Source organism: Salmo salar, chromosome 09 (genome assembly GCF_965601325.2).
Source record: "Salmo salar chromosome 09, fSalSal1, whole genome shotgun sequence".
Taxonomy (NCBI): Eukaryota; Metazoa; Chordata; class Actinopteri; order Salmoniformes; family Salmonidae; genus Salmo; species Salmo salar.
In genome coordinates, this window is record NC_138299.1 from 152,518,836 (window position 1) to 152,541,063 (window position 22,228).

The following is a 22,228-nucleotide window of genomic DNA, read 5'->3' on the forward strand; positions in this document are numbered from 1 at the left end:
GGTAGGAGAGGAGAGGAGGTTGGTTGTGATGGTAGGAGAGGAGAGGAGAGTGGTTGTGATGGTAGGAGAGGAGAGGAGGGTGGTTGTGATGGTAGGAGAGGAGGGTGGTTGTGATGGTAGGAGAGGAGGGTGGTTGTGATGGAGGAGAGAAGAGGAGGGTGGTTGTGATGGAGGAGAGAAGAGGAGGGTGGTTGTGATGGTAGGAGAGGAGAGGAGGGTGGTTGTGATGGTAGGAGAGGAGGGTGGTTGTGATGGTAGGAGAGGAGGTTGGTTGTGATGGTAGGAGAGGAGAGGAGGGTGGTTGTGATGGTAGTAGAGGAGAGGAGGGTGGTTGTGATGGAGGAGAGAAGAGGAGGGTGGTTGTGATGGTAGGAGAGGAGAGGAGGGTGGTTGTGATGGTAGGAGAGGAGAGGAGGGTGGTTGTGATGGTAGGAGAGGAGAGGAGGTTGGTTGTGATGGTAGGAGAGGAGGGTGGTTGTGATGGTAGGAGAGGAGGGTGGTTGTGATGGGAGGAGAGGAGAGAAGGGTGGTTGTGATGGTAGGAGAGGAGAGGAGGGTGGTTGTGATGGTAGGAGAGGAGAGGAGGGTGGTTGTGATGGTAGGAGAGGAGAGGAGGGTGGTTGTGATGGTAGGAGAGGAGGGTGGTTGTGATGAGAGGAGAGGAGGGTGGTTGTGATGGTAGGAGAGGAGAGGAGGGTGGTTGTGATGGTAGGAGAGGAGTGTGGTTGTGATGGTAGGAGAGGAGAGGAGGGTGGTTGTGATGGTAGGAGAGGAGAGGAGGGTGGTTGTGATGGTAGGAGAGGAGAGGAGGGTAGTTGTGATGGTAGGAGAGGAGAGGAGGTTGGTTGTGATGGTAGGAGAGGAGAGGAGAGTGGTTGTGATGGTAGGAGAGGAGAGGAGGGTGGTTGTGATGGTAGGAGAGGAGGGTGGTTGTGATGGTAGGAGAGGAGGGTGGTTGTGATGGAGGAGAGAAGAGGAGGGTGGTTGTGATGGAGGAGAGAAGAGGAGGGTGGTTGTGATGGTAGGAGAGGAGAGGAGGGTGGTTGTGATGGTAGGAGAGGAGGGTGGTTGTGATGGTAGGAGAGGAGAGGAGGGTGGTTGTGATGGTAGGAGAGGAGGTTGGTTGTGATGGTAGGAGAGGAGAGGAGGGTGGTTGTGATGGTAGTAGAGGAGAGGAGGGTGGTTGTGATGGAGGAGAGAAGAGGAGGGTGGTTGTGATGGTAGGAGAGGAGAGGAGGGTGGTTGTGATGGTAGGAGAGGAGAGGAGGGTGGTTGTGATGGTAGGAGAGGAGAGGAGGGTGGTTGTGATGGTAGGATGGGGGGAGGGTGGTTGTGATGGTAGGAGAGGAGAGGAGGGTGGTTGTGATTGTAGGAGAGGAGAGGAGGGTGGTTGTGATGGTAGGAGAGGAGAGGAGGGTGGTTGTGATGGTTGGAGAGGAGAGGAGGGTGGTTGTGATGGTAGGAGAGGACGGTGGTTGTGATGGTAGCAGAGGAGGGTGGTTGTGATGGTAGGAGAGGAGAGGAGGGTGGTTGTGATGGTAGGAGAGGAGGGTGGTTGTGATGGTAGGAGAGGAGGGTGGTTGTGATGGTAGGAGAGGAGAGGAGGGTGGTTGGGATGGTAGGAGAGGAGAGGAGGGTGGTTGTGATGGTAGGAGAGGAGAGGAGGGTGGTTGTGATGGGAGGAGAGGAGAGGAGGGTGGTTGTGATGGTAGGAGAGGAGAGGAGGGTGGTTGTGATGGTAGGAGAGGAGGGTGGTTGTGATGGTAGGAGAGGAGAGGAGGCTTGTTGTGATGGTAGGAGAGGAGAGGAGGGTGGTTGTGATGGTAGGAGAGGAGAGGAGGGTGGTTGTGATGGAGGAGAGAAGAGGAGGGTGGTTGTGATGGTAGGAGAGGAGAGGAGGGTGGTTGTGAGGGTAGGAGAGGAGAGGAGGGTGGTTGTGATGGTAGGAGAGGAGAGGAGGGTGGTTGTGATGGTAGGAGAGGAGAGGAGGGTGGTTGTGATGGTAGGAGAGAAGAGGAGGGTGGTTGTGATGGTAGGAGAGGAGGGTGGTTGTGATGGTAGGAGAGGAGAGGAGGGTGGTTGTGATGGTAGGAGAGGAGGGTGGTTGTGATGGTAGGAGAGGAGGGTGGTTGTGATGGTAGGAGAGGAGAGGAGGGTGGTTGTGATGGTAGGAGAGGAGAGGAGGGTGGTTGTGATGGTAGGAGAGGAGAGGAGGGTGGTTGTGATGGTAGGAGAGGAGGTTGGTTGTGATGGTAGGAGAGGAGAGGAGGGTGGTTGTGATGGTAGTAGAGGAGAGGAGGGTGGTTGTGATGGAGGAGAGAAGAGGAGGGTGGTTGTGATGGTAGGAGAGGAGAGGAGGGTGGTTGTGATGGTAGGAGAGGAGAGGAGGGTGGTTGTGATGGTAGGAGAGGAGAGGAGGGTGGTTGTGATGGTAGGATGGGGGGGAGGGTGGTTGTGATGGTAGGAGAGGAGAGGAGGGTGGTTGTGATTGTAGGAGAGGAGAGGAGGGTGGTTGTGATGGTAGGAGAGGAGAGGAGGGTGGTTGTGATGGTTGGAGAGGAGAGGAGGGTGGTTGTGATGGTAGCAGAGGAGGGTGGTTGTGATGGTAGGAGAGGAGAGGAGGGTGGTTGTGATGGTAGGAGAGGAGGGTGGTTGTGATGGTAGGAGAGGAGAGGAGGGTGGTTGGGATGGTAGGAGAGGAGAGGAGGGTGGTTGTGATGGTAGGAGAGGAGAGGAGGGTGGTTGTGATGGGAGGAGAGGAGAGGAGGGTGGTTGTGATGGGAGGAGAGGAGAGGAGGGTGGTTGTGATGGGAGGAGAGGAGAGGAGGGTGGTTGTGATGGTAGGAGAGGAGAGGAGGGTGGTTGTGATGGTAGGAGAGGAGAGGAGGGTGGTTGTGATGGTAGGAGAGGAGAGGAAGGTGGTTGTGATGGTAGGAGAGGAGAGGAGGGTGGTTGTGATGGTAGGAGAGAAGAGGAGGGTGGTTGTGATGGTAGGAGAGGAGAGGAGGGTGGTTGTGATGGTAGGAGATGAGGGTGGTTGTGATGGTAGGAGAGGAGAGGAGGCTTGTTGTGATGGTAGGAGAGGAGAGGAGGGTGGTTGTGATGGTAGGAGAGGAGAGGAGGGTGGTTGTGATGGAGGAGAGAAGAGGAGGGTGGTTGTGATGGTAGGAGAGGAGAGGAGGGTGGTTGTGATGGTAGGAGAGGAGGGTGGAGAGGAGAGAAAATATTGTCAGGCACATTGCATCTCTTTCAGCAGGAGTATAGCCTACCTGACTGGCATGAAAATCAACCACGGGGAAAGCGTCCTTCATTCGCTATTTAAGTGCATAGATGACATGTATTTTTATTAAACAGGTGCATTATAATGGTCCATTCTAAATCATATATTATTTAGAATATCTATAAAAAATGTATATACATATTTCACCTTTATTTAACCAGGTAGGCCAGTTGAGAACAAGTTCTCATTTACAACTGCCACCTGGTTAAGATAAAGCAAAGCAGTGGGACAAAAACAACAACACAGAGTTACACATAAACAAACGTACAGTCAATAACACAATAGACAAATCTATATACAGTGTGTGCAAATGTAGAAGAGTAGGGAATTAAGGCAATAAATAGGCCCTAGAGGCTAAATAATTACAATTTAGCATTAACACTGGAGTGATAGATGTGCAGATGATGATGTGCAAGTAGAGATACTGGGGTGCAAAAGAGCAAGAAGATAAATAACAATATGGGGATGAGGTAGTTGGGTGTGCTATTTACAGATTGGCTGTGTACAATGATCGGTAAGCTGCTCTGACAGCTGATGCTTAAAGCTAGTGAGGGAGATATGAGTCTCCAGCTTCAGGGATTTTTGCAATTCGTTCCAGTCATTGGCAGCAGAGAACTGGAATGAAAGGTGGCCAAAGGAGGTGTTGGCTTTTGGGATGACCAGTGCAATATACCTGCTGGAGCGCGTGCTACGGGTGGGTGTTGCTATGGTGACCAGTGAACTGAGATAAGGCGGAGCTTTACCTAGCAGAGACTTGTAGATGACCTGGAGCCAGTGGGTTTGGCGACGGATATGTAGTGAGGGCCAACCAACGAGAGCATACAGGTCGCAGTGGTGGGTAGTATATGGGGCTTTGGTGATAAAATGGATGGCACTGTGATAGACTGCATCCAGTTTGCTGAGTAGAGAGTTGGAGGCTATTTTGTAAATGACATCGCCAAAGTCAAGGATCGGTAGGATAGTCAGTTTTATGAGGGTATGTTTGGCAGCAAGAGTGAAGGAGGCTTTGTTGCGAAATAGGAAGCCAATTCTAGATTTAATTTTGGATTGGAGATGTTTAATATGAGTCTGGAAGGAGAGTTTACAGTCTAGCCAGACACCTATGTATTTATAGTTGTCCACATATTCTAGGTCAGAACCGTCCAGAGTAGTGATGCTAGTTGGGCGGGAGGGTGCAGGTAGCGATCGGTTGAAGAGCATGCATTTAGTTTTACTAGCATTTAAAAGCAGTTGGAGGCCACGGAATGAGTGTTGTATGGCGTTGAAGCTTGTTTGGAGGTTTGTTAACACAAATAAGGGCCAAATGTATACAAAATGGTGTCGTCTGCGTAGAGGTGGATCAGAGAATAACCAGCAGCAAGAGCGACATCATTGATGTATACAGAGAAGAGAGTCGGCCCGAGAATTGAACCCTGTGGCACCCCCATAGAGACTGCCAGAGGTGCGGTCAACAGGCCCTCCGTTTGACACACTGAACTCTATCTGAGAAGTAGTTGGTGAACCAGGCGAGGCAGTCATTTGAGAAACAAAGGCTGCTGAGTCTGCCAATAAGAATGCGGTGATTGACAGAGTTGAAAGCCTTGGCCAGGTTGATGAAGACGGCTGCACAGTACTGTCTTTTATCGATGGCGGTTATGATATCGTTTAGGACCTTGAGCGTGGCTGAGGTGCACCCATGACCAGCTCGGAAACCACATTGCATAGTGGAGAAGTTACGGTGGGATTCGAAATGGTCAGTGATCTGTTTGTTAACTTGGCTTTTGAAGATTTTAGAAAGGCAGGGCAGGATGGAAATAGGTCTATAACAGTCTATGTAAAGACAACATTAAATTAAGAATAGTCTGATGGGTGACAATATTAGCCTATCATTTGTGAATGATGTATTATCACTTGATGCCCAGCTTGTAAGGCAGCTTTGCGACTTTTTCAAATCCTAGTCGCACACCTCATGTAGCCCAGCCCATAGTCCTATATGTTTAATAAGGTTAGTATCACACCTCATGTAGCCCAGCCCATAGGCCTATATGTTTTAATAAGGTTAGTATCACCCCTCATGTAGCCCAGCCCATAGGCCTATATGTTTTGATAAGGTTTGTATCACACCTCATGTAGCCCAGCCCATAGTCCTATATGTTTTGATAAGGTTTGTATCACACCTCATGTAGCCCAGCCCATAGGCCTATATGTTTTAATAAGGTTAGTATCACACCTCATGTAGCCCAGCCAATAGGCCTATATGTTTAATAAGGTTAGTATCACACCTCGTGTAGCCCAGCCCATAGTCCTATATGTTTTGATAAGGTTTGTATCACACCTCATGTAGCCCAGCCCATAGTCCTATATGTTTTGATAAGGTTTGTATCACACCTCATGTAGCCCAGCCCATAGTCCTATATGTTTTGATAAGGATTGTATCACAACTAAAGTGGCCAAATAACTTCTTAAAATGAAGCACATTAATCCGCTTTACAACAGGTGTAGAGCCTAACTGACATACAGTACATTGGAGGCACGTTTGGGGAAGATCATTTTCACTATAAAAATGCACCTTTATAATAAAAGCATTACATACATAATCACATTTGTTTTCCCTCAAATTGATTGCATTTTGGACCATTCGTGCTTATAGCCTACTGCCGTGTGTGCATTGCTGCGCTTATAATGTGAAGAAATAGCCTAATAGTTTATCAACAATTTAAGATAAACATTCTGATCTGTTGCATCAGGCTCAATGTGTTTAAAGTGTTTTTTTTATGTGAGTGGTTGTATTCATTTGGGATCTATCTTATCCTACAACTGTCCCAGCGTATGTTTGGAATATTTATTTATTGGACAGAAGGACACGTTGACCAATGGAATAGGTCAACTTTTGTACCATGGGGGATAGTAGATTGCCATTGGCTAGTGATTTGGTTGTTCGTTAGGCCGACTCGTCTTATTGGCTGAGGAAAAGTAAACGTGGACAGATCTTCTAACATCTTCAATATGAACCTCGGAACTCGATAAGAAGGACGTACGCAGTTATGTTTCCGTCTTCACTTGTAGCCTTCTGCTTCGCCGTGAGAAGGACCCGATCACAGGATGTGCATTGGCTAGTAAGACTTTAGATATCTGAGAGAGCCATGTGAGTGAGATGCTTTGGAGCGTGACAGCCGCGGGAAGAGAATCAACATTATTATGGATTTTGAGGGGGGGGATTTACGGCCACTCGTGGGATGCCAGTGGGGGGGGGGGGATTACAGCCACTCGTGGGATGCCAGTGGGGGGGGGGGGGGATTACGGCCACTCGTGGGATGCCAGTGGGGGGGATTACGGCCACTCGTGGGATGCCAGTGTGGCGGGGGTGGGGGGGATTACGGCCACTCGTGGGATGCCAGTGGGGGGGAGGGGGATTACGGCCACTCGTGGGATGCCAGTGGGGGGGGGGGGGATTACGGCCACTCGTGGGATGCCAGTGGGGGGGGGGGGGGGGGTTGTTAAATTGTGAATGAGAGACTGATGAAGAGCTCATGGCTTTAATACGACTTTTTTCATCATTACAGTTGCATCATTCAGCCTTACAATGTATTAAATATCAAAACACATAGACCAACATTTGTATCACAACTAAAGTGACATAAATAACTCTAAATGAAGTATATAGGAGTACCTGTTTCTTTGTTAACTGCTCAACACAGAATAGCTGCATGTGAGCACTCCCTGAAATCATTTGGAGAAAATATCCTTTGTATTTTATTCATTCTATGTTCAATTGTATTCTTCATACTATAAAATAATGCCATGGAATTCTAAGCAAATCTTGTCTGCTAAATGAACTAGTGTAGCCCACAGCCATATGGCAGAGCCAGATCAGGACCTAACATAAGGACAACAATTCTGTTCTTCTGAAATAGATTTTATTCACATCATGTTTATTTCTACCTGTTTAAAATAAAGAATGTATTTTATTGTGACGGTGTAGGCTGTAATAAATGGACTCGTCAGTGTGTTATCATCTGTAATGTGAGCACTCATCAATACTGTGAGATTCTACTGTTACAGACTTCACTGTTAGTTGGGTTAACTTCACACACACACACACACACACACACACACACACACACACACACACACACACACACACACACCACACACACACACACACACACACACACACACACACACACACACACACACACACACACACACACACACAGAGATACCTAGTTGCCTATCACTGGTACTATGGGGAGTGGAAGAGTGTGTGTGTGTGTGTGTGTTGGATGTGCTTATTTCTTTGTGTTGCCGTGTTTGGGGCTTGTGAGGGGGAGGTGTGTGTGTGTGTGTGTGTGTGTTTTTTTTGGGCTTGCTGGTGTGGTGTGTGTGTGTGGGTCAGGGCGAAGTGTGTGGGTGGAGACTGACAGAATGACTCAAAGCTATCTCTCCCACTTACATGTTCATCCTCACATTTTCCACTCTGTCTAAAGTGTCAGCGTGTACACACGTACACACACACACACACACACACACACACACACACACACACACACACACACACACACACACACACACACACACACACACACACACACACACACACACACACACACACACTTGAGAATGCACATAAGCACACACCCACATAAGCACTCAGGCATACTCAACACACACACACACACACTGCCCTACAGGGTTACCAACGTTACACACACACACACACACACACACACACACACACACACACACACACACACACACACACACACACACACACACACACACACACACACACACACACACACACACACACACACACACACACACACACACACACACACACACACTTGAGAATGCACATAAGCACACACCCACATAAGCACTCAGGCATACTCAACACACACACACACACACTGCCCTACAGGGTTACCAACGTTACACACACACACACACACACACACACACACACACACACACACACACACACAGCCCTACAGGGTTACCAACGTTACACACACACACACACACACACACACACACACACACACACACACACACACACACACACACACACACACACACACACACACACACACACACACACACTTGAGAATGCACATAAGCACACACCCACATAGATGCCTCTACCTACTAGAATCTGAAGTCAAATGTCTACTGATGATCTGGTGTTTCTGTCCCCAACCAAGGAGGGCCTACAGCAGCACCTAGATATTCTGCAGAGATTCTGTCAGACCTGGGCCCTGACAGTAAATCTCAGTAAGACCAAAATAATGGTATTACAAAAAAAGTCCAGTCGCCAGGACCACAAATACAAATTCCATCTAGACACCGTTGCCCTAGAGCACACAAAAAACTATACATACCTCGGCCTAAACATCAGCACCACAGGTAACTTCCACAAAGCTGTGAACGAGCTGAGAGACAAGGCTAAGAAGGGCCTTCTACGCCGTCAAAAGGAACATAACATTTGACATAACAATTAGGATCTGGCTAAAAATACTTGAATCAGTTATAGAACTCATTGCCCTTAATGGTTGTGAGGTCTGGGGTCCGCTCACCAAACATAAATTCACAAAATGGGACATTTACTTTTTTTTAATGTATTATTTATTTATTTATTTCACCTTTATTTAACAAGGTAGGCAAGTTCTTATTTACAACTGCGACCTGGCCAAGATAAAGCAAAGCAGTGCGACAAAAACAAGAAAACAGAGTTACACATAAACAAACGCACAGTCGATAACAAAATAGAAAAGAAAAATTGAAAAATCTATGTACAGTGTGTGCAAATGTAGAAAAGTAGGGAGGTAAGGCAATAAATAGGCCATAGAGGTTGAAAATAATTACAATGTAGCATTAATACTGGAGTGATAGATGTGCAGATGATGATATGCAAGTAGAGATACTAGGGTGCAAAAGAGCAAGAGGGTAAGTAATAATATGGGGATGAGGTAGTTGGGTGTGCTATTTACAGATGGACTATGTACAGGTAAAGTGATCGGTAAGCTGCTCAGACAGCTGATGCTTAAAGCTAGTGAGGGAGATATGAGTCTCCAGCTTCAGGGATTTTTGCAATTCGTTCCAGTCATTGGCAGCAGAGAACTGGAAGGAAAGGCGGCCAATTGAAGTGTTGGCTTTGGGGGTGACCAGTGAGATATACCTGCTGGAGCACGTGCTACGGGTGGGTGTTGCTATGGTGACCAGTGAGCTGAGATAAGGCGAGGCTTTACTTAGCAAAGACTTATAGATGACCTGGATCCAGTGGGTTTGGCGACAGATATGTAGTGAGGGCCAGCCGACCAGAGCATACAGGTTGCAGTTGTGGATAGTATATGGGGCTTTGGTGATAAAATGGATGGCACTGTGATAGACTGCATCCAGTTTGTTGAGTAGAGTGTTGGAGGCTATTTTGTAAATGACATCGCCAACGTCAAGGATCGGTAGGATAGTCAGTTTTATGAGGGTATGTTTGGCAGCATGAGTGAAGGATGATTTGTTGCGAAATAGGAAGCCTATTCTAGATTTAATTTTGGATTGAAGATCCTTAATGTGAGTCTGGAAGGAGAGTTTACAGTCTAACCAGACACCTAGGTATTTGTAGTTGTCCACATATTCTAGGTCAGAACCGTCCAGAATAGTGATGCTAGTCGGGCGGGCGGGTGCGGGCAGCGATCGGTTGAAAAGCATGCATTTCGTTTTACTAACATTTAAAAGCAGTTGGAGGCCACGGAAGGAGTGTTGTATGGCGTTGAAGCTTGTTTGGAGGTTTGTTAACACAAATAAGGGCCAAATGTATACAAAATGGTGTCGTCTGCGTAGAGGTGGATCAGAGAATCACCAGCAGCAAGAGCGACATCATTGATGTATACAGAGAAGAGAGTCGTCCCGAGAATTGAACCCTGTGGCACCCCCATAGAGACTGCCAGAGGTCCGGACAACAGGCCCTCTGTTTGACACATATCTGAGAAGTAGTTGGTGAACCAGGCGATGCAGTCATTAGAGAAACCAAGGCTATTGAGTCTGTCGTTAAGAATGCGGTGATTGACAGAGTCGAAAGCCTTGGCCAGGTCGATGAAGATGGCTGCACAGTACTGTCTTTTATTGATGGCGGTTATGATATCATTTAGGACCTTGAGCGTGGCTGAGGTGCACCCATGACCAGCTCTGAAACCAGATTGCATAGTGGAGAAGGTACGGTGGGATTCGAAATGGTCGGTGATCTGTTTATTATTATAGGTCTATAACCGTTTGGGTCTGGAGTGTCTCCCCCTTTGAAGACCGAGGCAGCTTTCCAATCTTTGGGGATCTCAGACGATACGAAAGAAAGGTTGAATAGGCCATTAATAAGGGTTGCAAAAATTTCTGCTGATAATTTTAGAAAGAGAGGGTCCAGATTGTCTAGCCCAGCTGATTTGTAGTGATCCAGATTTTGCAGTTCTTTCAGAACATCAGCTGTCTGGATATGGGTGAAGGAGAAGCGGGGGGTGCTTGGGACAGTTGCTGCGGGAGGTGAAGAGCTGTTGGCTCTTCACCTTGGGGTAGCCAGGAGGAAAGCATGGCCAGCCATAGAGAAATGCATATTGAAATGATCTATTATCGTAGATTTATCAGTGGTGACAGTGTTTCCTAGTCTCAGTGCAGTGGGCAGCTGGGAGGAGGTGCTCTTATTCTCCATGGACTTTACAGTGTCCCAAAACATTTTGGAATTGGTGCTATAGGAAGCAAATTTCTGTTTATAAAAAAGCTAGCTTTAGCTTTCCTAACTGACTGCGTATATTGGTTCCTGACTTATCTGAAAAGTTGCATATTCGCTGCTAATGCAGAACGCCACAGAATGGTTTTGTGCTGGTCGAGGGCAGTCAAGTCTGGGATGAATACGGGCGATATCTGTTCTTAGTTCTACATTTTTTGAATGGGGCATTCTGGGAATGGGGCTTATTTAAGATGGAGAGGAAAGCAACCAGGCATCCTCTACTGATGCGATGAGGTCAATATCCTTCCAGGATACCCGGACCAGGTCGATTAGACAGGCCTGCTTGCTGAAGTGTTAAATTCTACAACCACCTAAAAGGAAGCGATCCTCAAACCTTCCATAACAAAGCCATCACCTACAGAGAGATGAACCTGGAGAAGAGTCCCCTAAACAAGCTGGTCCTGGGGCTCTGTTCACAAACACACCCCACAGAGTCATCACCTACAGAGAGATGAACCTGGAGAAGAGCCCCCTAAACAAGCTGGTCCTGGGGCTCTGTTCACAAACACAAACAGACCCCACAGAGTCCCAGGACATCAACACAATTAGACCCAACCAAATCATGAGAAAACATAATTACTTGACACATTGGAAAGAATTAACAAAAAAAGTAAGCAAACTAGAATGCTATTTGGCCCTAAACAGAGAGTTTACAGTGGCAGAATACCTGACCACTGTGACTGACCCAAACTTAAGGAAAGCTTTGACTATGTACAGACTCAGTGAGCATAGCCTTGCTATTGAGAGAGGCAGCCGTAGGCAGACCTGGCTCTCAAGAGAAGACAGGCTATGTGCACACTGCTCACAAAATGAGGTGGAAACTGAGCTGCACTTCCTAACCTCCTGCCAAATGTATGACCATATTAGAGACACATATTTCCTTCAGATTACACAGACCCACAAAGAATTTAAAAACAAACCCAATTTTGATAAACTCCCATATCTACTGGGTGAAATACCAGTGTTCCATCACAGGAGCAAGATTTGTGACCTGTTGCCACAAGAAAAGGGCAACCAGTGAAGAACAAACACCATTGTAAATATAACCCATATTTATGTTTATTTATTTTCCCTTTTCTACTTTAACTATTTGAACATCATTACAACACTGTATATAGACATAATATGACATTTGAAATGTCTTTATTGTTTTGGAACTTTGTAAGTGTAATGTTTACTGTTAAATGTTATTGTTTATTTCACTAAGTGTTTATTTTCTATTTCACTTGCTTTGGCAATGTTAACATATGTTTCCCATGCCAATAAAGCCCTTACATTGAAATTGAAATTGAATTGAGAGATATAGAGACAGACAGACAGACAGAGAAAAGACAGAGAAGAGACAGAGAAGAAGACAGAGAAGAGACAGAGAAGAGACAGAGAAGAGACAGAGAAGAAGACAGAGAAGAGACAGAGAAGAGACAGAGAAGAGACAGAGAAGAAGACAGAGAAGAGACAGAGAAGAGACAGAGAAGAGACAGAGAAGAAGACAGAGAAGAGACAGAGAAGAGACAGAGAAGAGACAGAGAAGAAGACAGAGAAGAGACAGAGAAGAGACAGAGAAGAGACAGAGAAGAAGACAGAGAAGAGACAGAGAAGAGACAGAGAAGAAGACAGAGAAGAGACAGGGAAGAGACAGAGAAGAAGACAGAGAAGAGACAGAGAAGAGACAGAGAAGAGACAGAGAAGAGACAGAGAAGAGACAGAGAAGAGACAGAGAAGAGACAGACAGACATACAGACAGACATACAGACAGACAGACAGACAGACAGAGAAGACAGAGAAGACAGAGACAGAGACAGACAGACAAAGAAGAGAGAAGAGAGAGAGAGAGAGAGAGAGAGAGACAGACAGACAGACAGACAGACAGACAGACAGACAGACAGACAGACAGACAGACAGACAGACAGACAGACAGACAGACAGACAGACAGACAGACAGACAGACAGACACAGACAGACAGACGAGAGAGAGAAAAAGAGACAGAGACAGACAAAGAAGAGAGAGAGAGAGACGGAGAGAGTGTGTCAGTGTCAGTATTTCTCTTTGTGTCTGCAGAGCGATATTGATTGGTTCATATAGAGGTGTGTGTGTGTGTGTGTGTGTGTGTGTGTGTGTGTGTGTGTGTGTGTGTGTGTGTGTGTGTGTGTGTGTGTGTGTGTGTGTGTGTGTGTGTGTGTGTGTGTGTGTGTGTGTGTGTGTGTGTGTGTGTGTGTGTGTGTGGTGTTCTCTCCCCCACACTGATGGCCTGTTTTGTTAGAGAGAAGAGGTCTGTGAGGTCTGTCTGTGAGAGTGAGGTCTGTCTGTGAGAGTGAGGTCTCTCCCTACTTCACAGTAATAGAACTCTCTCTTCCTCTCTCCATCCCTTACCCTCTTCAATTTCACTTCTCTCCTGCTGGAAAGGGTGATGAGATGGAGGGATGGAGAGAGGTGCTTCATAAAATACTTTTAAGGGTTGCCAGGCAACTAATGGTGTCCCTTGGACAGGTGACTTATCTGTATAGGAGTTTTCTGCTGTTTCATTATACAACAAATGTTGTGTGTGTGTGTGTGTGTGTGTGTGTGTGTGTGTGTGTGTGTGTGTGTGTGTGTGTGTGTGTGTGTGTGTGTGTGTGTGTGTGTGTGTGTGTGTGTGTGTGTGTGTGTGTGTGTGTGTGTGTGTGAGAGGGTAAAAAGGGCCCAACTCTGTAAAGGCTCCTCTGTGTTCATGTGATTACCTCTGCTCATGCTTTGTGGAAATGACTATTCCTTTCTCCCTCTGTCTCCCTCTCTCTCTCCCACTCTCTCCCTCTACTGTTCTCTCTCTCTCTCTCTCTCTCTCTCTCTCTCTCTGTCTCTCTCTCCCACTCTCTCCCTCTACTGTTCTCTCTCTCTCTCTCTCCCTCTCTCTCTCTCTCTCTCTCTCTCTATCACTCTCTCCCTGTTCTCTCTCTCCCTCTCTCTCTATCACTCTCTCCCTCTGTCTCCCTCTCTTTCTCCCACTCTGTAAGGAGGACATTGTAACTAAGGATGACATTGTTAGGATGACATTGTTAGGATGACATTGTAAGGATGACATTGTAACTAATGATGACATTGTAACTAATGATGACATTGTAACTAAGGACGACATTGTAAGGTTGAAATTGTTAGGATGACATTGTAAAGATGACATTGTTAGGATGATGTTGTTAGGATGACATTGTAGGGATGACATTGTAACTAAGGATGACATTGTTAGGATGACATTGTAATGGATGACATTGTAAGGATGACATTGTAACTAATGATAACATTGTAAGGATGACATTGTAACTAAGGATGACATTGTAAGGATGACATTGTAACTAAGGATGACATTGTAAGGATGACATTGTAAGGATGACATTGTAACTAAGGATGACATTGTAAGGATGACATTGTAAGGATGACATTGTAACTAAGGATGACATTGTAAGGATGACATTGTAACTAATGATAACATTGTAAGGATGACATTGTAACTAAGGATGACATTGTAAGGATGACATTGTAACTAATGATGACATTGTAAGGATAACATTGTAAGGATGACATTGTAACTAAGGATGACATTGTAAGGATGACATTGTAACTAATGATGACATTGTAAGGATGACATTGTAAGGATGACATTGTAACTAAGGATGACATTGTAAGGATGACATTGTAACTAATGATGACATTGTAAGGATGACATTGTAACTAAGGATGACATTGTAACTAATGATGACATTGTAAGGATGACATTGTAAATAATGATGACATTATAACTAATGATGACATTGTAACTAATGATGACATTGTAACTATTGATGACATTGTAAGGATGACATAGTAACTAATGATGACATTGTAAGGATGACATTGTAAATAATGATGACATTGTTACTAATGATGACATTGTAACTAATGATGACATAGTAACTAATGATGACATTGTAACTATGACATAGTAACTAATGATGACATTGTAACTATGACATAGTAACTAATGATGACATTGTAACTATGACATAGTAGTGATTAGTCCTGTCCACCCACGTGGTCCATCAGTAGAAAGCAGGCTACCTACTCTGTACTGTAGAGACACTGTTTTATGTCCATTCTCTCAATCACTATTTCAACACTAGAACGTCTACTCCTTCACACAATCTCTCAATAAAGGACAATCACTGAGGAAACCAGTAGAATATAACTGAATATCAGCATGTTTAAAAAATATATACAGTATATTCTGTGTTTAACCACAACTAGTGGCAAAGAAAAGATTCATTATAAATATAGCAATCTGAATGGGTTGGAGTTGGGACACACACACACACACACACACACACACACACACACACACACACACACACACACACACACACACACACACACACACACACACACACACACACACACACACACACACAGAGTTAGAAAGAGGACGTTTTCATTAGTATTCCGCCTAGTTACTACTGATTGGATGGTAGAAGGCCCTGCGCTGATATGCAAATCTTATGCTAATGAGCCTCGACAATTTCCTATTTTGCATATCTGGAGTGATGACACACACACACACACACACGTTTGTTCTGCATTAGGAGCTTTGGTTGTTAATTACAGTTCTTGTTCAGACGGCGGTGTAGAGACGGATAAAAGAGAAGGAATTAGTCTATTGGTGGTGGGGAGGGAGGGGTCCAACAGAGTCACTCTGTCTCTAGTGGGGAGGGAGGGAGGGGGTCCAACAGAGTCACTCTGTCTCTAGTGGGGAGGGAGGGAGGGGTCCAACAGAGTCACTCTGTCTCTAGTGGGGAGGGAGGGAGGGGTCCAACAGAGTCACTCTGTCTCTAGTGGGGAGGGAGGGGTCCAACAGAGTCACTCAGTCTCTAGTGGGGAGGGAGGGGTCCAACAGAGTCACTCAGTCTCTAGTGAGGAGGGAGGGAGGGGTCCAACAGAGTCACTCTGTCTCTAGTGGGGAGGGAGGGGTCCAACAGAGTCACTCAGTCTCTAGTGGGGAGGGAGGGGTCCAACAGAGTCACTCTGTCTCTAGTGAGGAGGGAGGGAGGGGTCCAACAGAGTCACTCTGTCTCTAGTGGGGAGGGAGGGAGGGGGTCCAACAGAGTCACTCTGTCTCTAGTGGGGAGGGAGGGAGGGGGTCCAACAGAGTCACTCTGTCTCTAGTGGGGAGGGAGGGAGGGGTCCAACAGAGTCACTCTGTCTCTAGTGGGGAGGGAGGGGTCCAACAGAGTCACTCTGTCTCTAGTGGGGAGGGAGGGAGGGGGTCCAACAGAGTCACTCTGTCTCTAGTGGGGAGGGAGGGAGGGGGTCCAACAGAGTCACTCTGTCTCTAGTGGGGAGGGAGGGAGGGGTCCAACAGAGTCACTCTGTCTCTAGTGGGGAGGGAGGGGTCCAACAGAGTCACTCAGTCTCTAGTGGGGAGGGAGGGGTCCAACAGAGTCACTCAGTCTCTAGTGGGGAGGGAGGGGTCCAACAGAGTCACTCTGTCTCTAGTGGGGAGGGAGGGGTCCAACAGAGTCACTCTGTCTCTAGTGGGGAGGGAGGGGTCCAACAGAGTCACTCAGTCTCTAGTGGGGAGGGAGGGGGCCAACAGAGTCACTCAGTCTCTAGTGGGGAGGGAGGGAGGGGTCCAACAGAGTCACTCTGTCTCTAGTGAGGAGGGAGGGAGGGGTCCAACAGAGTCACTCTGTCTCTAGTGGGGAGGGAGGGGTCCAACAGAGTCACTCAGTCTCTAGTGGGGAGGGAGGGAGGGGTCCAACAGAGTCACTCTGTCTCTAGTGGGGAGGGAGGGGTCCAACAGAGTCACTCAGTCTCTAGTGGGGAGGGAGGGAGGGGTCCAACAGAGTCACTCTGTCTCTAGTGAGGAGGGAGGGAGGGGTCCAACAGAGTCACTCTGTCTCTAGTGGGGAGGGAGGGAGGGGGTCCAACAGAGTCACTCTGTCTCTAGTGGGGAGGGAGGGAGGGGTCCAACAGAGTCACTCTGTCTCTAGTGGGGAGGGAGGGAGGGGTCCAACAGAGTCACTCTGTCTCTAGTGGGGAGGGAGGGAGGGGGTCCAACAGAGTCACTCTGTCTCTAGTGGGGAGGGAGGGAGGGGGTCCAACAGAGTCACTCTGTCTCTAGTGGGGAGGGAGGGAGGGGGTCCAACAGAGTCACTCTGTCTCTAGTGGGGAGGGAGGGAGGGGGTCCAACAGAGTCACTCTGTCTCTAGTGGGGAGGGAGGGAGGGGTCCAACAGAGTCACTCTGTCTCTAGTGGGGAGGGAGGGAGGGGTCCAACAGAGTCACTCTGTCTCTAGTGGGGAGGGAGGGAGGGGGTCCAACAGAGTCACTCTGTCTCTAGTGGGGAGGGAGGGAGGGGTCCAACAGAGTCACTCTGTCTCTAGTGGGGAGGGAGGGAGGGGGTCCAACAGAGTCACTCTGTCTCTAGTGGGGAGGGAGGGAGGGGGTCCAACAGAGTCACTCTGTCTCTAGTGGGGAGGGAGGGAGGGGGTCCAACAGAGTCACTCTGTCTCTAGTGGGGAGGGAGGGAGGGGGTCCAACAGAGTCACTCTGTCTCTAGTGGGGAGGGAGGGAGGGGTCCAACAGAGTCACTCTGTCTCTAGTGAGGAGGGAGGGAGGGGGTCCAACAGAGTCACTCTGTCTCTGTCTCTAGTGGGGAGGGAGGGAGGGGTCCAACAGAGTCACTCTGTCTCTAGTGGGGAGGGAGGGAGGGGGTCCAACAGAGTCACTCTGTCTCTAGTGGGGAGGGAGGGAGGGGTCCAACAGAGTCACTCTGTCTCTAGTGGGGAGGGAGGGAGGGGGTCCAACAGAGTCACTCTGTCTCTAGTGGGGAGGGAGGGAGGGGTCCAACAGAGTCACTCTGTCTCTAGTGGGGAGGGAGGGAGGGGGTCCAACAGAGTCACTCTGTCTCTAGTGAGGAGGGAGGGAGGGGTCCAACAGAGTCACTCTGTCTCTAGTGGGGAGGGAGGGAGGGGTCCAACAGAGTCACTCTGTCTCTAGTGGGGAGGGAGGGAGGGGTCCAACAGAGTCACTCTGTCTCTAGTGAGGAGGGAGGGAGGGGTCCAACAGAGTCACTCTGTCTCTAGTGAGGAGGGAGGGAGGGGGTCCAACAGAGTCACTCAGTCTCTAGTGGGGAGGGAGGGAGGGGGTCCAACAGAGTCACTCTGTCTCTAGTGGGGGAGGGAGGGGTCCAACAGAGTCACTCTGTCTCTAGTGAGGAGGGAGGGAGGGGGTCCAACAGAGTCACTCTGTCTCTAGTGGGGAGGGAGGGAGGGGGTCCAACAGAGTCACTCTGTCTCTAGTGGGGAGGGAGGGAGGGGGTCCAACAGAGTCACTCTGTCTCTAGTGGGGAGGGAGGGAGGGGGTCCAACAGAGTCACTCTGTCTCTGTCTCTAGTGGGGAGGGAGGGAGGGGTCCAACAGAGTCACTCTGTCTCTAGTGAGGAGGGAGGGAGGGGGTCCAACAGAGTCACTCTGTCTCTAGTGGGGAGGGAGGGAGGGGGTCCAACAGAGTCACTCTGTCTCTAGTGGGGAGGGAGGGAGGGGTCCAACAGAGTCACTCTGTCTCTAGTGAGGAGGGAGGGAGGGGGTCCAACAGAGTCACTCTGTCTCTAGTGGGGAGGGAGGGAGGGGTCCAACAGAGTCACTCTGTCTCTAGTGGGGGAGGGAGGGAGGGGGTCCAACAGAGTCACTCTGTCTCTGTCTCTAGTGGGGAGGGAGGGAGGGGGTCCAACAGAGTCACTCTGTCTCTAGTGGGGAGGGAGGGAGGGGTCCAACAGAGTCACTCTGTCTCTAGTGGGGAGGGAGGGAGGGGTCCAACAGAGTCACTCTGTCTCTGTCTAGTGGGGAGGGAGGAGGGTCCAACAGAGTCACTCTGTCTCTGTCACTAGTGGGGAGGGAGAGGGGGTCCAACAGAGTCACTCTGTCTCTAGTGGGGAGGGAGGGAGGGGTCCAACAGAGTCACTCTGTCTCTAGTGGGGAGGGAGGAGGGGTCCAACAGAGTCACTCTGTCTCTGTCTCTAGTGGGGAGGGAGGGAGGGGGTCCAACAGAGTCACTCTGTCTCTAGTGGGGAGGGAGGGAGGGGTCCAACAGAGTCACTCTGTCTCTAGTGGGGAGGGAGGGGGTCCAACAGAGTCACTCTGTCTCTAGTGGGAAGGGAGGGAGGGGTCCAACAGAGTCACTCTGTCTCTAGTGGGGAGGGAGGGGGTCCAACAGAGTCACTCTGTCTCTGTCACTGGTGGGGAGGGAGGGGTCCAACAGAGTCACTCTGTCTCTAGTGGGGAGGGAGGAGGGGTCCAACAGAGTCACTCTGTCTCTAGTGGGGAGGGAGGGAGGGGTCCAACAGAGTCACTCTGTCTCTAGTGAGGAGGGAGGGAGGGGGTCCAACAGAGTCACTCTGTCTCTAGTGGGGAGGGAGGGAGGGGTCCAACAGAGTCACTCTGTCTCTGTCTCTAGTGGGGAGGGAGGGAGGGGTCCAACAGAGTCACTCTGTCTCTAGTGAGGAGGGAGGGAGGGGGTCCAACAGAGTCACTCTGTCTCTAGTGGGGAGGGAGGGAGGGGTCCAGACAGAGTCACTCTGTCTCTAGTGGGGAGGGAGGGAGGGGTCCAACAGAGTCACTCTGTCTCTAGTGAGGAGGGAGGGAGGGGGTCCAACAGAGTCACTCTGTCTCTAGTGGGGAGGGAGGGAGGGGTCCAACAGAGTCACTCTGTCTCTAGTGAGGAGGGAGGGAGGGGTCCAACAGAGTCACTCTGTCTCTGTCTCTAGTGGGGAGGGAGGGAGAGGGTCCAACAGAGTCACTCTGTCTCTAGTGGGGAGGGAGGGAGGGGTCCAACAGAGTCACTCTGTCTCAGTGGGGAGGGAGGGAGGGGGTCCAACAGAGTCACTCTGTCTCTGTCTAGTGGGGAGGGAGGGGGTCCAAAAGAGTCACTCTGTCTCTGTCACTAGTGGGGAGGGAGGGAGGGGGTCCAACAGAGTCACTCTGTCTCTAGTGGGGAGGGAGGGAGGGGTCCAACAGAGTCACTCTGTCTCTAGTGGGGAGGGAGGGAGGGGTCCAACAGAGTCACTCTGTCTCTGTCTCTAGTGGGGAGGGAGGGAGGGGGTCCAACAGAGTCACTCTGTCTCTAGTGGGGAGGGAGGGGGTCCAACAGAGTCACTCTGTCTCTAGTGGGGAGGGAGGGGTCCAACAGAGTCACTCAGTCTCTAGTGGGGAGGGAGGGGTCCAACAGAGTCACTCAGTCTCTAGTGGGGAGGGAGGGAGGGGTCCAACAGAGTCACTCTGTCTCTAGTGACTGGTAGGGAGGGAGGGGGTCCAACAGAGTCACTCTGTCTCTAGTGGAGGAGGGAGGGGTCCAACAGAGTCACTCTGTCTCTGTCACTGGTGGGGAGGGAGGGGGTCCAACAGAGTCACTCTGTCTCTAGTGGGGAGGGAGGGAGGGGGTCCAACAGAGTCACTCTGTCTCTAGTGGGGAGGGAGGGGTCCAACAGAGTCACTCTGTCTCTGTCACTGGTGGGGAGGGAGGGGGTCCAACAGAGTCACTCTGTCTCTAGTGGGGAGGGAGGGAGGGAGGGGGTCCAACAGAGTCACTCTGTCTCTGTCACTGGTGGGGAGGGAGGGGGTCCAACAGAGTCACTCTGTCTCTAGTGGGGAGGGAGGGAGGGAGGGGGTCCAACAGAGTCACTCTGTCTCTGTCACTAGTGGGGAGGGAGGGAGGGGGTCCAACAGAGTCACTCTGTTTCTGTCACTAGTGGGGAGGGAGGGAGGGGTCCAACAGAGTCACTCTGTCTCTAGTGAGGAGGGAGGGAGGGGTCCAACAGAGTCACTCTGTCTCTAGTGGGGAGGGAGGGAGGGGGTCCAACAGAGTCACTCTGTCTCTGTCTAGTGGGGAGGGAGGGGGGGGTCCAACAGAGTCACTCTGTCTCTGTCACTAGTGGGGAGGGAGGGAGGGGGTCCAACAGAGTCACTCTGTCTCTAGTGGGGAGGGAGGGAGGGGTCCAACAGAGTCACTCTGTCTCTAGTGGGGAGGGAGGGAGGGGTCCAACAGAGTCACTCTGTCTCTGTCTCTAGTGGGGAGGGAGGGAGGGGGTCCAACAGAGTCACTCTGTCTCTGTCACTAGTGGGAGGGAGGGAGGGGGTCCAACAGAGTCACTCTGTCTCTAGTGAGGGAGGGAGGGGGTCCAACAGAGTCACTCTGTCTCTAGTGGGGAGGGAGGGAGGGGTCCAACAGAGTCACTCTGTCTCTAGTGGGGAGGGAGGGAGGGGGTCCAACAGAGTCACTCTGTCTCTAGTGGGGAGGGAGGGGGAGGGGTCCAACAGAGTCACTCTGTCTCTAGTGGGGAGGGAGGGAGGGGGTCCAACAGAGTCACTCTGTCTCTAGTGGGGAGGGAGGGAGGGGTCCAACAGAGTCACTCTGTCTCTAGTGGGGAGGGAGGGGGGGTCCAACAGAGTCACTCTGTCTCTAGTGGGGAGGGAGGGAGGGGGTCCAACAGAGTCACTCTGTCTCTAGTGAGGAGGGAGGGAGGGGTCCAACAGAGTCACTCTGTCTCTAGTGAGGGAGGGAGGGAGGGGTCCAACAGAGTCACTCTGTCTCTAGTGAGGGGGAGGGAGGGGGTCCAACAGAGTCACTCTGTCTCTAGTGGGGAGGGAGGAGGGGGTCCAACAGAGTCACTCTGTCTCTAGTGGGGATGGAGGGAGGGGTCCAACAGAGTCACTCTGTCTCTAGTGAGGAGGGAGGGGGTCCAACAGAGTCACTCTGTCTCTAGTGAGAAGGGAGGGAGGGGGTCCAACAGAGTCACTCTGTCTCTAGTGAGGAGGGAGGGAGGGGGTCCAACAGAGTCACTCTGTCTCTAGTGAGGAGGGAGGGAGGTCCTTTCTCTCATTCATTCTTCATCTCTCTCTTTCTTTATCTCAACTCAAGTGAGAGAACTCTTTCTTCCTCCACAAGGGCCCCTTATAGCTTTGAGTGTGTGTGTGTGTGTGTGTGTGTGTGTGTGTGGTGTGTGTGTGTGTGTGTGTGTGTGTGTGTGTGTGTGTGTGTGTGTGTGTGTGTGTGTGTGTGTGTGTGTGTGTGTGTGTGTGTGTGTGTGTGTGTGTGTGTGCTTTCCGCAGAACAGGTGCACTTTCCTCAGAACATCAAAGTCAGAAAAGAGAGGACTGAAAATGGCATGATGACCCCCCTAATCACACACACACACACAC